Source organism: Papaver somniferum, chromosome 2 (assembly GCF_003573695.1).
Source record: "Papaver somniferum cultivar HN1 chromosome 2, ASM357369v1, whole genome shotgun sequence".
Taxonomy (NCBI): domain Eukaryota; kingdom Viridiplantae; phylum Streptophyta; class Magnoliopsida; order Ranunculales; family Papaveraceae; genus Papaver; species Papaver somniferum.
The window spans coordinates 46,166,325-46,180,140 of NC_039359.1; positions in this window are offsets into that span (position 1 = coordinate 46,166,325).

Below are 13,816 nucleotides of genomic sequence, written 5' to 3' on the forward strand. Positions count from 1 at the left end.
CTAGATGAATGCTTTCGCAACATCCGATTATAGGTCTTGAAATGACCATCACAGATAGACACCATAGAGGAGTATCTCTATTCAGCATATTAGTATGTACCTGTTATTAGGAAATGCATCAAATATCTCTTGATTCAAAGCATTAATCATATATTAAGCATTTAGGTATCTATTAATCAAAAGGATGTTTATCCAAGCATTTAGCTATTGGAGATCAAAGCATGTCATGTATGCAAGACGAAAAGCAGACTAAGACAAGAAGGTGTGTCATCCGAGTTACTGCTTGGAGATGGACTGATGAGTCCAAATAGCAGTCCGAGCTGACTGCTCATTGACTGCACGATCTTAATCGCGTTGACTATCTTTCGCCTCTCATACGATGGGTTGGACTCCATCGTGCTCCCAATTGGGCTGTCCGAGTCACTTGTGGTCCGATGACTGGTGAGTCCGAGATCTTGCTCTGACTGGCTCCCATCTGGCTCCCATCGTGTGGATTGTTTCTGCAAGGGCTGACGGGAGTTGCCTGTCCGATCCAATCGTGAGGATCTGTCCGAGATGGCTGCTCCGAGATAAGCTGCTCGGATATGAACTTGTGATAAGTCCGTGTAAGTCCGAGTTCATTCTCTGGTTGAACATCATGTGAGTCCGAGTAGATCGTTCTCTCGTCTGATATCCATATGCGATCAGAGTTCATGCTTCTTGACCGATGACTTGGGTAATCCGAGCTCTGGTTGTCTCTCATCATGCTGGTTGCTTTGCCAGTACGAGATGGTTGCTCTGACTGAGCTTGTCTGATATGGATTGAGTCCGAGCTCTGTTGAATCATCGTCGTCGTGCTGATGGTTGCATCTAGTTGGGTTGTACGAGATGGTCTCGAGGTGGTCACGACGGTGGTGAATCATTCCGATGTGATTTCGTACACCATTGTTTTTTTCTGGGTTGAGCTGAACGAGATGGTCTGTCCGATTGGGTTAGTAGTATCTCCTCGAGTTGGTCTCGAGATGTGTAGACGTGAACTGCTCCGATGTGGGCTGAGCTTTGCCATTGTCCGACCGAGATTGGTTCTCTGGACTGAGCTGCACGAGATTGTCTATCCGAGAGGATCGACAGCATCTCCACGAGTTGGTCGTGAAGTTATGATAGCCTGTAATCGTTAACTGTTGTTGCTGTTCCGATGCAACCTCGCCGATCACCATTTTTCTGAAACAACAACTTAATCAAGTGAGCAATCACGATATTAACAAACTCGTCCTGTAATTGCTACGTAATTCAGCACAACGAGATAAAGAAGGAAAAAAACGCAAATTCAGGCTAAGATATTCAGGCGTTCTCTGAGCTCGTGATGCTGATGATAGTCTTGGTCGTGAATCATTCCGACATAGCTCTTGTGAGGCAGGTAGGGCTGAACATGGTTTCGGTTTTCCGCTGGAACCGGACCAAACCAGACCAATTAAGAAGAAACCAAACCGAACCATTTACTAATGGATTGGTTACGGTGTAGAAAGTGGAAAACCGATAGTGTTGGTTTTGGCTTGGTTTGACCTCTAAAACCGAACCAAAAACCATTGGAAAACCGATTAATTTTTAAACTTAGTTTCTACCGTCGATTTACAAGTATTAGATTCTACCCATTGATTTAGAGGATAAATAGAAACCCTAAATCTAATATTTCATTATGATACTCTCCCTTTTTCTCTTTCTCCTTCTCTCAGCCGCCTCCCTTCTCCACCCCCAACTACAACTGCTGCTACTCGACTTTTTTCTTCCCGTCTTCCTTTTTTTTTATTTGTCAATAACTAAATTAAGATATATTATATATCTTCTTTTGATCTCTAGAATTAGAGTAAGCTTTAACTATTCTTGATATTTTTATTTTATTTTATTTTTGTCTGTATATTTGTGTAAACCAATACTATCGGCAACTACGATTTTTTTATCTGTAAATTTGTGTATTTTTTTTTTTTGGTTTGACATAATTATTGGTTAACCAAAAACCACTGGGACAAACCGAAACCAACTGGAACCATTTGGAAACCGAACCAATGGTTAATGGATTGGTTTGGTTTAGATTTTTAGAAACCAATAGTATTGGTTTCGGTTTTGGTTTGGCTAGAAACCGAACCAAAACCGACCATGAACAGCCCTAGAGGCAGGACGATGAGAACTAGTGACTGACTTCTATTGGCCAACACTATGCAGCTTTGAAGCTCTCTTCTCTGAGTGGTTGCTCCGATCTTATTTGTGTAGCTTCTTCTATCGTCGTGGTACAGCTGCAATCAGCAAATCGTTTGGGTGATTAGTCGATACGAAGACCCAAATTAAATCTTATCATATGAAGAACGAGATGTATCCTCAATAGTTCATTCAATTTCATTCTCAGATGAAACCTAAATCAGGTTGAAATCAACCATATTTTACTGCTTTTCAGAGAAAACCCCTAAATGGGTTTGAAGAATAATGTCTACTAATTGTAGATCTGTAAACAAAAATCATTTTCAGTAAAGATTTTGAAATAAAATCAGACTTGTATTGAAGAACAAGCCATAGTTTTTGTAATACATTTTTCTGAAATTTTTGTTCTAAAATCCCGTAGATCTAAAAATTAAGAACGAGATAAAGAAATGAGAAGAGAAAAGATTTCGTTTCATGGTAGAAGTTCTTCTCATTTCAGCGTCTGATGAGGCTTTTCTTCGTATTCTCCGCCGCAGCATCTTCGCCTCTTTTCTCTTTTATTTTTCTTAACCGTTGTTTGGAATCGGACGAGACACCTTGTTGTCTGAAGCCCTTGTATCTTTGACAAAAATACCCCTGAAACTCTTGGATCTCTACTGGATCTATAAGGAAACTTGCTGGTAACCAAGTAATGATCTTCTCAGGGACTAGGTTGGATAAATCCATCACTCTAGTCCCTGTTTTTGCGCCAAAATGTAGTAGCATCTTTTCTGATGCCTACACCCAACCCATGATGATCTTAACCATCAAAACATATATCAACACATAAAAGAAGATAAAGTGCAGGAAAGTAAAGGAAAACACAGATCTTTTTACGTGGTTCGGTCTCTTGAGACCTACATCCACGGATTTCACTATGATGTGAAGTGTTTACAAGTTTCTCCATTAGAGAGGCTCTCATGGAGCTCTAAGGAAGAAGAAGGAGGAGGCTAGCCTTTGCTAACAGGACCATTCCAAAAAGATTCCCCTAACCCTATTTCTCTTTCTCTTTTATACGGTAGGTGGTTACAACAATTACAAATACGCCCTTAGGGCTGACTAGATAGGATAAGACTAGGTGGTTGGGTGTACATAGTGTATTTGGTAGTAATGTAGTAGGATGCTACGACTTCTAATCTTGCGCCGCGTAGCGAGCTCATATTTTTCCCTCACACTTTTAGCTATGGTAGGCTATAAATCAACTTATAGTTTTGATCACTAACATTGACAAACATGCTTGAGATAGCAATGCATGCGAGTTCAACCGTGCAATGCTCTAACAATCTCCCCCTTTGTCAATTTTAGTGACAAAAAACTATCAATACATATGGAATACAAAAGATAAATAAATTAACTTTTGTAGCTCCTATTCCACATGTCTAATCTTCAACATTACTCGAAATCTTCGTCACTTCCAAGTACTCCAATGATCCCAAAGGTTGTAAGTTTAGCATCATCGTTGTAGAAAATCCGTAGATATAACAACGAGAAAACAACAGTTCTCAATCATTGTTATACAGTATCATAATATCATTACACAATGTCAAAGTTCAATTGTATCACAACTTCAACAACAATACTATGGTGATATGTATCACTCGCCCTTAGTCAATACTCCATCTCACATGGAAACCACTCCCCCATACATAATGATCCGAAAACCATATGTATTTGTAGTGTGAACTATATATTAATTATCCCCCCTTTTTTTCAATAAAAATTGGCAAAAGTACAAGAACGGGATCCTAATGATATTTCCGAAAGAGACATTTCAAGACCAAAAGAAATAAACACACATCATCTTATTTAGATGCAATCATATAGCCTAAGCTAATAGAATTCATCAAGGAGTTTATTAAGATACAAGATAACCCCTAAAATATTCCACAACCGCACTCCCCACAAAGATTTGGCAATTAAGCACAAGTTCAATTAAGAACTCTCCCCCATAATATGTCATTCCAGAAAGAACAAAAAGAGTGACCTTAATTTCGAAAGAAAAGAAGGATTTCTTTGGACATAACAAATCACATACAAGTATGAATTTGAATCCAAAAACTAAAATTAAATTAACCACAAAAGAATCTGTGATTAATTTAACCGAAAGTGCTCAACATAAGAAAACTTATGGGCACACGAAAATACTCAATTAGATTAATCACAAGAGAACCCATAATTAATCTAATCGGAATACATAACCAAACTAATCACACAAGTAATCAATTTAATTGTCATATTGTTATGCTCGACATAAGAGAACTTATGGAGCAATAACTAAATAACCAAACAAGATGATTAATTTAGTTCAATATGCTCGACATAAAATACCTCACAGAACAACAACAAAGCTAATAATCAACTTGGTTGTTTAGTGTTCAACATAAGATACATTACGGAGCCTCACAGTAATACATAAAATATGGATCAGGGAAGATCAATACGGCGGAATACACAAGGATTCATTCTATTTTCCATCATTATTCGCATAAAGATATTCAATAAACATAATCCTTGCAAACAAAAGATTTTAACCTATCTTCCATCAATAATTGACAATATATGCTTAACTTTTGTATTTTTTCAAAAGTCCATTTATTCTTTTATCAATACATGCATATCGACATACGAAAGACTTTACTTTTGGCAAGATATGGGACAATAATAGTTCACGGACGCAAACACACATATCCAATAACAATATTGCAATATATAAAACCATAAAGATTAATACTGCAAAAATCATCTTCCAAACCAATTTAGAATTTAAACCAATAAATCTAAAAACATGAAGATGAAAACGTTGGACATAGCTATGTGTACTCACAATAATGGCTATTCCAAACTCTAGTTATTCTTCTAAACAAAACAAGAAAAATAGAAGATTTACTAGGCAATCTAAAAGAAAATCAGAGTTCGTTGAGAACCTCATATCTTTCAATGAATCCATCAAAGAAGGTGTCATTGATTTCTTTTATTCTCTTGACCATAGAAACGCCATCTTCGTGAGTTAGAACACCAAATTTACGATCAACAACCCTGGCAAGCTGTCTAGCCTTGACACATGATGAGCCTCTTTTGATTCCGTATCAGAGTATTCTGATTAGCAAGGATTTTGGCCTGACCATCCAAGAGTTGGTTTATTTGCAGTAAAAAATAGATTTGAAAACTCGACATTTGAATCATTCTGAAAATGAATTGAATCCTTGACAGAATCATCAATCCAGGAGTTGTGATCCTTTCTTTCAAGCATCTTCTTTAAAACAAGCTCTTGAATTGACTCACGTCCTTGATTGTCTTCCTCCATATTAAGATGCACAATCTCTTGAGATTTTGCAGAGTTCTCCATATAATTTTTTGTTAGGGATGGAAAAACACAATATAGAATATTTATATATGTGTTATGCAAACAGGAGAAGGAAACTCTTGTTTTTGGAAACCCTATGAACTAAAGAAGGGGACGCGAACGTTTGCGGACAGGTTAGCACAAAACACAATCAAAAATCAAAAATAGTGTACAATATACTTGAGCATTCTTCAATGATTTATCCTTACACCTCTCAAGTTAGAAGCAAGGAAAAGAATACCTGGAGTTAGGTGGTAGAGTGAAAATTAATCCCACTATGATCATCGAGAGAGAATTTGTACATACCATTTGACAGTTTGATTTTTGTGTTTTTCTTCTTCTTTCGGTTGACATTTATCCCAGAAGAATAGGACACAGCTTGTTCAGTATATCCGTCAAACATCTTTCTCTGAGGACTAAATCTAGGACCTCTTGCAATTGGTTCAAGAGGATAAGAATAGACCTGAATCCATTTTCTAGACTTAGATTTACCAAAAACATTCTTATAAACACAGGGAATACTTTCATCAGTAGTACAAGGATTTATTCGACTAGAATCCACTTGTGCCCTGTAATGACTTCTAGGAAGAAAATCATGTTTATAAGGTTTATGGTTTTCTGTGGGTATATGATTCAATGCAGTAGTCGATCGACTATTTGTTCCATTGACAGTGGAGAGAAGAAAATTACGAAGTTTATAAATTTGTTTCCTTCTGGAAAAACAATGGATAACATAGTGATTCTTTTTCCCACAGAAGGTACAGGTCCGTGGAGGAGAAGCAGAAATTGGCACATGTTTTAACTTCATAGCCATTCGTAAGGATGGCAAGTTATGTAGACCTTCCTTGACACAACCTTCTTCTGGAGGAAAATGCTTCATGTGCTGTAATTCACGAGAATTAGTTTGTACAGAAGAATTTCTCCTTGTGACAGAGTTTTCCTTTTCCAAGGATCTGCACTGTTCATGGGATAGAGAAAGTGAAAAAGCGAGGGTCCAACAACACCACCCAATAAATAGATTAGCAATCTGTATGGACTAACTCCAAAATACTTTGCTAGAGAATCAACTAGACAGTCAGACTCAATCTGGAATAAAGTATCTCAAGGAGTTAATATCTCTCACTTGTTTTGATTTACTCAAGCTAAAACAATAGCGAGTCTTTAAACAAATCCAAGGAATAACTTGGACGGTACCAAAGACCAATGTCAAAGGATCAATCAATATCAATCAATAACCAAAGGTTGGATTTCCAATTGATGATCTTAACGCACAACCTGTATTATTTCAATTATATAAATATAATGCGGAAAAGAAATAACACACACACACCAGAAGTTTTGTTAACGAGGAAACCGCAAATGCAGAAAAACCCCGGGACCTAGTCCATATTGAATACACATTGTATTAAGCCGCTACAGACACTAGCCTACTACAAGCTAACTTCGGACTGGACTATAGTTGAACCCCAATCAGTCTCCCACTGATCCAAGGTACAGTTGTACTCCCTACGCCTCTGATCCCAGCAGGACACTGCGCACTTGATTCCCTTACACTACGGGAAAAATCATCATTGACGACATTGTATTAGCGTTGTAGTACCCCTACAACAACTCTATTTTATGCATTGTGGATGGGGGGTATTGTAGAAAGTCCAATCTTTTCTACAATACTTGACTAAGAGTTGTAAAGGGTGATGTGATTCATGGTTCGACAATATTTTGGCAAAGTTGTGATTCTCTTTCGACTTTTTTTTTAAAAGCCTAACACAACTCTTGCTTGTGTTGTAGGACTATTTTACACAACAAAGGATGTGTATCGTAAAAATATGTAACACAACACTTGTATAAGTTGAAGGTCTATCTTAGACAACCTAGGATGTGTATCGTAGAAATATGTAACACAACACTTGTATAAGTTGAAGGTCTATCTTAGACAACCTAGGATGTGTATCGTAGAAATATGTAACACAACACTTGTATAAGTTGAAGGACTATCTTAGACAACCTAGGATGTGTATTGTAGAAATATGTAACAACTCTTATTACTATTATGAATAAGATTTGCATGACACTTGTTAGAGTTGTAGAATTATGTTGGACATCACCTAGTTATGTCGTAAAGACATTCTTTCACAACCTTAGGTTTGTGTATTTGAAATATGGAACACAACTCTTATTAGAAGTTGTGTGCATATAACTATTTTGAAAAGAAAAATTATAGCTGAAACCGAATTGCCGACAGTATTTGACATTCATAATTTCATATTAACCTGCCAGTGTAACACATTTACATTCATTCAAGTTACCATACCAGTGTTAAACACACACATCCAAAAAATGGCAGTTATATAGATGTTTGTTACAAAAAGTTGACTCCAAAAATATTATGAAGATTAAGATGTCTATGAGAACACTATTCGACAGCATCACTAACATACTTGAACTCTGAAGTCGGCATGTAGACATGAGCATCATCCACATGAGGAGTAATCACACACACAATGTAGGCTCGTCAGTTTAAAAAGTACTTGCAAGGTCATCAGTCCGACAAAGATTTAAACCTTCACCCTGCAAGTGCAAACCTAATGCCAAACTTTAACAAGGCAATCATTTCATTATAGAAAATAGTTAGCATGTTATAATTAGGTGATGAACTTAAGTTTTCCGTTGCCAACACATATCATATCCAACGCATATCATATCCAACACATATCTTATAATGTTAAGGTTAGGCAATATCTTAATAATGGTATTGCCTCGTCTTCAAAACATAAGATTGTGCTTCCGCATTGCTAAGAACTAAGGAGTGAATTGAAAAACAGAGAGGATCCCGGTTGATACAGATAATATTTACAGGATATAACAACAAAAAATTTATCAAAAATGAAAATACGGGGTAGTAACAAACCTTCATTTCTCGCCAGATGCCCCACCCATATTCTCTACTATCTTCTTCAGATCAATTCCACGCATCAAGTTCATTCTCCTTGAGTGGATTTTCAAAATATCCCATCGAGACTACAAGAAGATGTGAAATAAAAATCATGAGACGCTGGCTAAGACTAAATCATGAAAACTGAATCAGAGCACATTATTTACAGAATTTTCAGATTTACAATTTCAGCTACAAAGTTGTTTTACCCAAAAAATCTACTGCTGTAATATTATCAAACAACTAAATGATGGGCATAGAATCATGAAAAAAACAACTATTAATCCCATCACACAAAATCACAATGATTCAGGAGGTGAACACTACTTAAGGTGAACGTATTACATACCTCCTCGTTGGGATTTGGAAACTCAATCTTCCTGTCAATACGTCCAGGCCTTAGGAGTGCTGTATCCAGAATACCAATCCCATTTGTAGCCATCAGAAACTGTAAAAATTACGTATTGAGTTGTAATAAATAAGCACCAAGGAGAAATATCAAACTTTATGCTACAATATTAATCGATTTCCTACGAAGGCCCAACGCATCATAGAACTATTGAGCATACTTTGATCTTGTTTGATTCTTCAAATCCATCCAGCTAATTAAGCAGCTCAAGCATGGTCCTTTGCACTTCACTATCACCATTACCAGTTCCACATTCCATACGAGCTGATCCAATACTGTCAATTTAGTCCATGAAAATGATTGAAGGCGCATGTTCCCTGTCCACGTTAAGAAACATGTACAACTTAAGTACGAGTGATAAAACTTCTTACAAAACTCAACAACATGATACATCACATGAGAGGCAATTTAATCAAACTAAATGGAATCCACGAGTCAGAATTAAAGATAAAACCATGTTTGAGGAAGCATGACTCACCCGTATGGAGGGTATGGCAACCCTTGTTTGTAGATGTATGAAACTGATTGAGTGTAAGTGGGTTTTGTGATGTACGGTCACGAAGACCCTGCACTCCACCGTAGTAGGGAGTTATTTCCCTCATGTTTCCTGTAAGAATAAACCAAACAACAAGGTATATAAGCTTCGACGAAAATATATTTATTTTTTTCTTCAGTTTGTACGGATAAAGTACATGGTTGAACCACAATTATTAATCATAGAAAATTTCATAAGCTTAAAGGCACAAATTAGTAAGAAAAGTGACTCCACCACCCAAACTCAAGGGTAATAAGTCATGTCCAAGGGAATAGAAACTGAAAAAGTAAGAAAACAAAAATCACAAGGGTCTTGAAGAATTATACCGACTGGTTGCGGAGATTGCTGAGACCGGCCAAGCGAAGCTATACATTCCGCTCACCCATTAACCATCATTGCAACTTGTGTTCATAAGCAACATACACATCTTCAACTGCAGATACAACCTCACTGCAAATACCCATTCCAATTCCATTGCAACATCACCTGCAACACCAGCTTGCCATCACCATGGCAGACACCAAAATTGCACTTATACAAATGCCAGCAACAACTTCTTGTATTGCTCATCTGAATTCCATTGCACCCATTCTACACTGCCCTGGCAACTCAGTTTTCTTCAATTCATGGCACCAGCATCTCCAAGTACACACCAGTCCACCAGTTCAGTTCTAAATGCTCATCACTTCAATCACCATCCATGCAGACCTCCACCATTCCTCATACCAACAGGTCCAGTCCATCATCTTCTTCCATCTTTCAGTGTTGTTCTCACAGATAACAACAGAAACAAACCAAACCCATCCTTCTTTCACTGCATACAACAACACAGCACCACCAGAAGCTAATCATAATAAATCACCACTACCATCTGGACTTCATCTTTGTTGTGAATTAACACCACCAACACATTGTTCTTCAGCTCTGCAATATTGCTTACAACTCACACAGCATCACATTCTGGAGCTTCGCCTGTCCTAACCATACATCAAATTCACTCTATTTCGGTTTCACAAACTTAATCCTACTCTTGTTCTTGAGCTCATGACAAATATACCTTCTCAGTAGATGTATCTTCTTCATCTTTTGTTCTTAACTAAACAAATATGAAACCCCCATCGATCTCAACTCCAAGCTAGTCCTCTTTTCCATAAAAACAATTGGTATAAAACACAGCACCACCTTCTGCAATCAAATCCACTACCATCTCTTCTATCTCGGTTCAATTCATCAGCTCAAATTCATTCAAGCCATAACCCATATCTCAATCAAACCCTGGATTTTTTGTTCTTGGCTACAACAACAATCAAATCGAGAGAAACCCCCAACTTTACTCTCAAACCCTCACACCTGAGAATCTTAAATTCTTCTCCTCTGATTCTTCACCATCTTTAATCTTGAGCTCACCTTTTTACTGATTTCAGAACTAACTTGAACCCAATCTTCAGTTTCCTTATAAACTTCGAAATCTAGTCATTAACAGACCCTTAAGCAATCTCCATCAAATCCACAGTATCATCTTAAAAAAACCCTAACTTCCCATGAATATCAACAACAACAAATATGCAAATTCATCCAGATTTGATCCCTAAATCGCATATTACGAATTGAAAGGGGTTCTGATATTGAATCAGTGAAAGAAGAAATCGGTAGCATATTACGAATTAAAGTTGGGTTTCGTTTGATTTAGGGTTTGTAGAAGGTGGATCTGAGGTATTCGATTGATGAGTTTCTGTGACTGAGGTTGTGATGTTTTTCACCGGAAATTACAGATGAGAACTAATATGGGTCGATTCAATCAAGAAATGAAGATGAAGAAGAGGGATTGAGAGAATAAGAGAGGTGTTCTTCGGGGGAGAGGAAGAAAGAGAGAAAGAGATAGAGTTCGAGTGGTTGAGGGAGGGTTTGGTGGGTGAATGAAAATGTTGGACGGACCATATTTTGTTTGATCCACTCATACGGATTGGGAAAATAATTTCACGGTTGAGATTGTTTTTTGGGATGCTCATACGGATTAAGAAGCATGTGTGTTTCTCTTTGTGCTAATACGCACTCATGTATTCGGTTTTATTATCAACCTTCGACACGAAAAAAATTCAAAAAAAAATATGAATAAATTTAGCATATTGTTATCGACATTCTAATATAAAAAAATCCAAAAAATGTATAAGAATGAAGCTGAAAAATAAGAAATGAATTCGATAATTAGTGTGTTTCTTTGTGCTTTTGTGCTTTCTCTTTGTGCTTCCGGTTTGAATTTCGACTAGTTACATAGGTCATGAAGTAATTTCGACTAGTCATACAGGTCATGAAGTAGATTTAGTTCACATTAGTAGCATGATACATCATCGAAATCGATAAATATGAAGCTCAGTGTCGATTCAAACTTCAAATGTGGTATAACGACATACAAACTATGAACCCAGAAGATCTGAGAGGGTTCTGACTTCAAACTTAGCATGATACATCATCAAAATCGATAAATATGAAGCTCAGTGTTGATTCGAACTTCAAATTTTGTATGACGACAAACAAACTATGAATCATGAAGCTTCAGGAGGGTTCTGACTTCAAACTTAGCATGATACATCATCGAAATCGATAAATATGAAGCTCGGTGCGATTCAAACTTCAAATTCGATATAACGACAAACAAACTATGAATCCCTAAACAAACCCTAAACTGTGAAACCTTCGGAATATTCTACGAAACCTTAAAGAAACCCTATTTCTTCATATTATATGCAAACCAGGCTCCGAGATTGAAACCTAGCCGCGAGTTGACTACTCTGAGTCAGAAACTTGGTAAGAACGACGAATCCATCCATTTACATGTAAGATTCCTTCGGAATATTCTACGAAACCTTAAACAAACCATATTTCAGCATATTGTATGCATACCAGGCTCAGAGATCGAAACCTGGCCGCGAGTTGACTACTCTAAGTCAGAAACTTGGTAAGAACGACGAATCCATCCATTTACATGTAAGATTCCTTCGGAATATTCTACGGAACCTTAAACAACCCATATTTTTGCATATTGTATGCATATCAGGCTCCGAGATCGAAACCTGGCCGCGAGTTGACTACTATAAGCCAGAAACTTGGTAAGAACGAGGAATCCATCCATTTACAGGTAAGATTCCTTCAGAATATTCTACAAAACCTTAAACAAACCCTATTTATGCATATTGTATGCATACTAGGATCCGAGATCAAAACCTCGCCGGGAGTGGACTACTCTAAGACAGAAACTTAGTAAGAACGACGAATCTCTCAATTTACAGGTAAGATTCCTTTGGAATATTCTACGAAACCTTAAAGAAACCCTATTTCTTCATATTGTATGCAAACCAGGCTCCGAGATCGAAACCTGGCCGCGAGTTGACTACTCTGAGTCAGAAACTTGGTAAGAACGACGAATCCATCCATTAACAAATAAGATTCCTTGGGAATATTCTACGAAACTTTAAACAAACCCTATTTCTTCATATTGTATGCATACCAGGCTCCGAGATCGAAACCTGGCCACGAGTTGACTACTTTAAGTCAGAAACCTTATAAGATTGACGAATCCATCCATTTACAGGTAAGATTTCTTCAGATATTCTACGAAACCTTAAACAAACCCTATTTGTGCATATTGTATGCATACCAGGCTCCGAGATCGAAACCTGGCCGGGAGTGGACTACTCTAAGTCAGAAACTTTTTAAGAACGACGAATCCATCCATTTACAGGTAAGATTCCTTCGGAATATTATACGAAACCTTAAAGAAACCCTATTTCTTCATATTGTTTGCAAACCAGGCTCCGATATCAAAACCTGGCCGCGAGTTGACTACTCTAATTCAGAAACTTGGTAAGAACGACGAATTCATCCATTTACATGTAAGATTCCTTCGGATTATTCTACAAACCTTAAACAAACCATATTTCTGCATATTGTATCCATGCCAGGCTCCGAGATCGAAAGCTGGACGCGAGTGGACTACTATAAGTCAGAAACTTAGTAAGAATGACGAATCCATCCATTTACAGGTAAGATTCCTTCGGAATATTCTACGAAACCTTAAAGAAACCCTATTTCTTCATATTATATGCAAACCAGGCTCCGAGATTGAAACCTAGCCGCGAGTTGACTACTCTGAGTCAAACATTGGTAAGAACGACGAATCCATCCATTTACATGTAAGATTCCTTCGGAATATTCTACGAAACCTTAAACAAACCATATTTCAGCATATTGTATGCATACCAGGCTCCGAGATCGAAAACTGGCCGCGAGTTGACTACTCTAAGTCAGAAACTTGGTAAGAACGACGAATCCATCCATTTACATGTAAGATTCCTTCGGAATATTCTACGGAACCTTAAACAACCCATA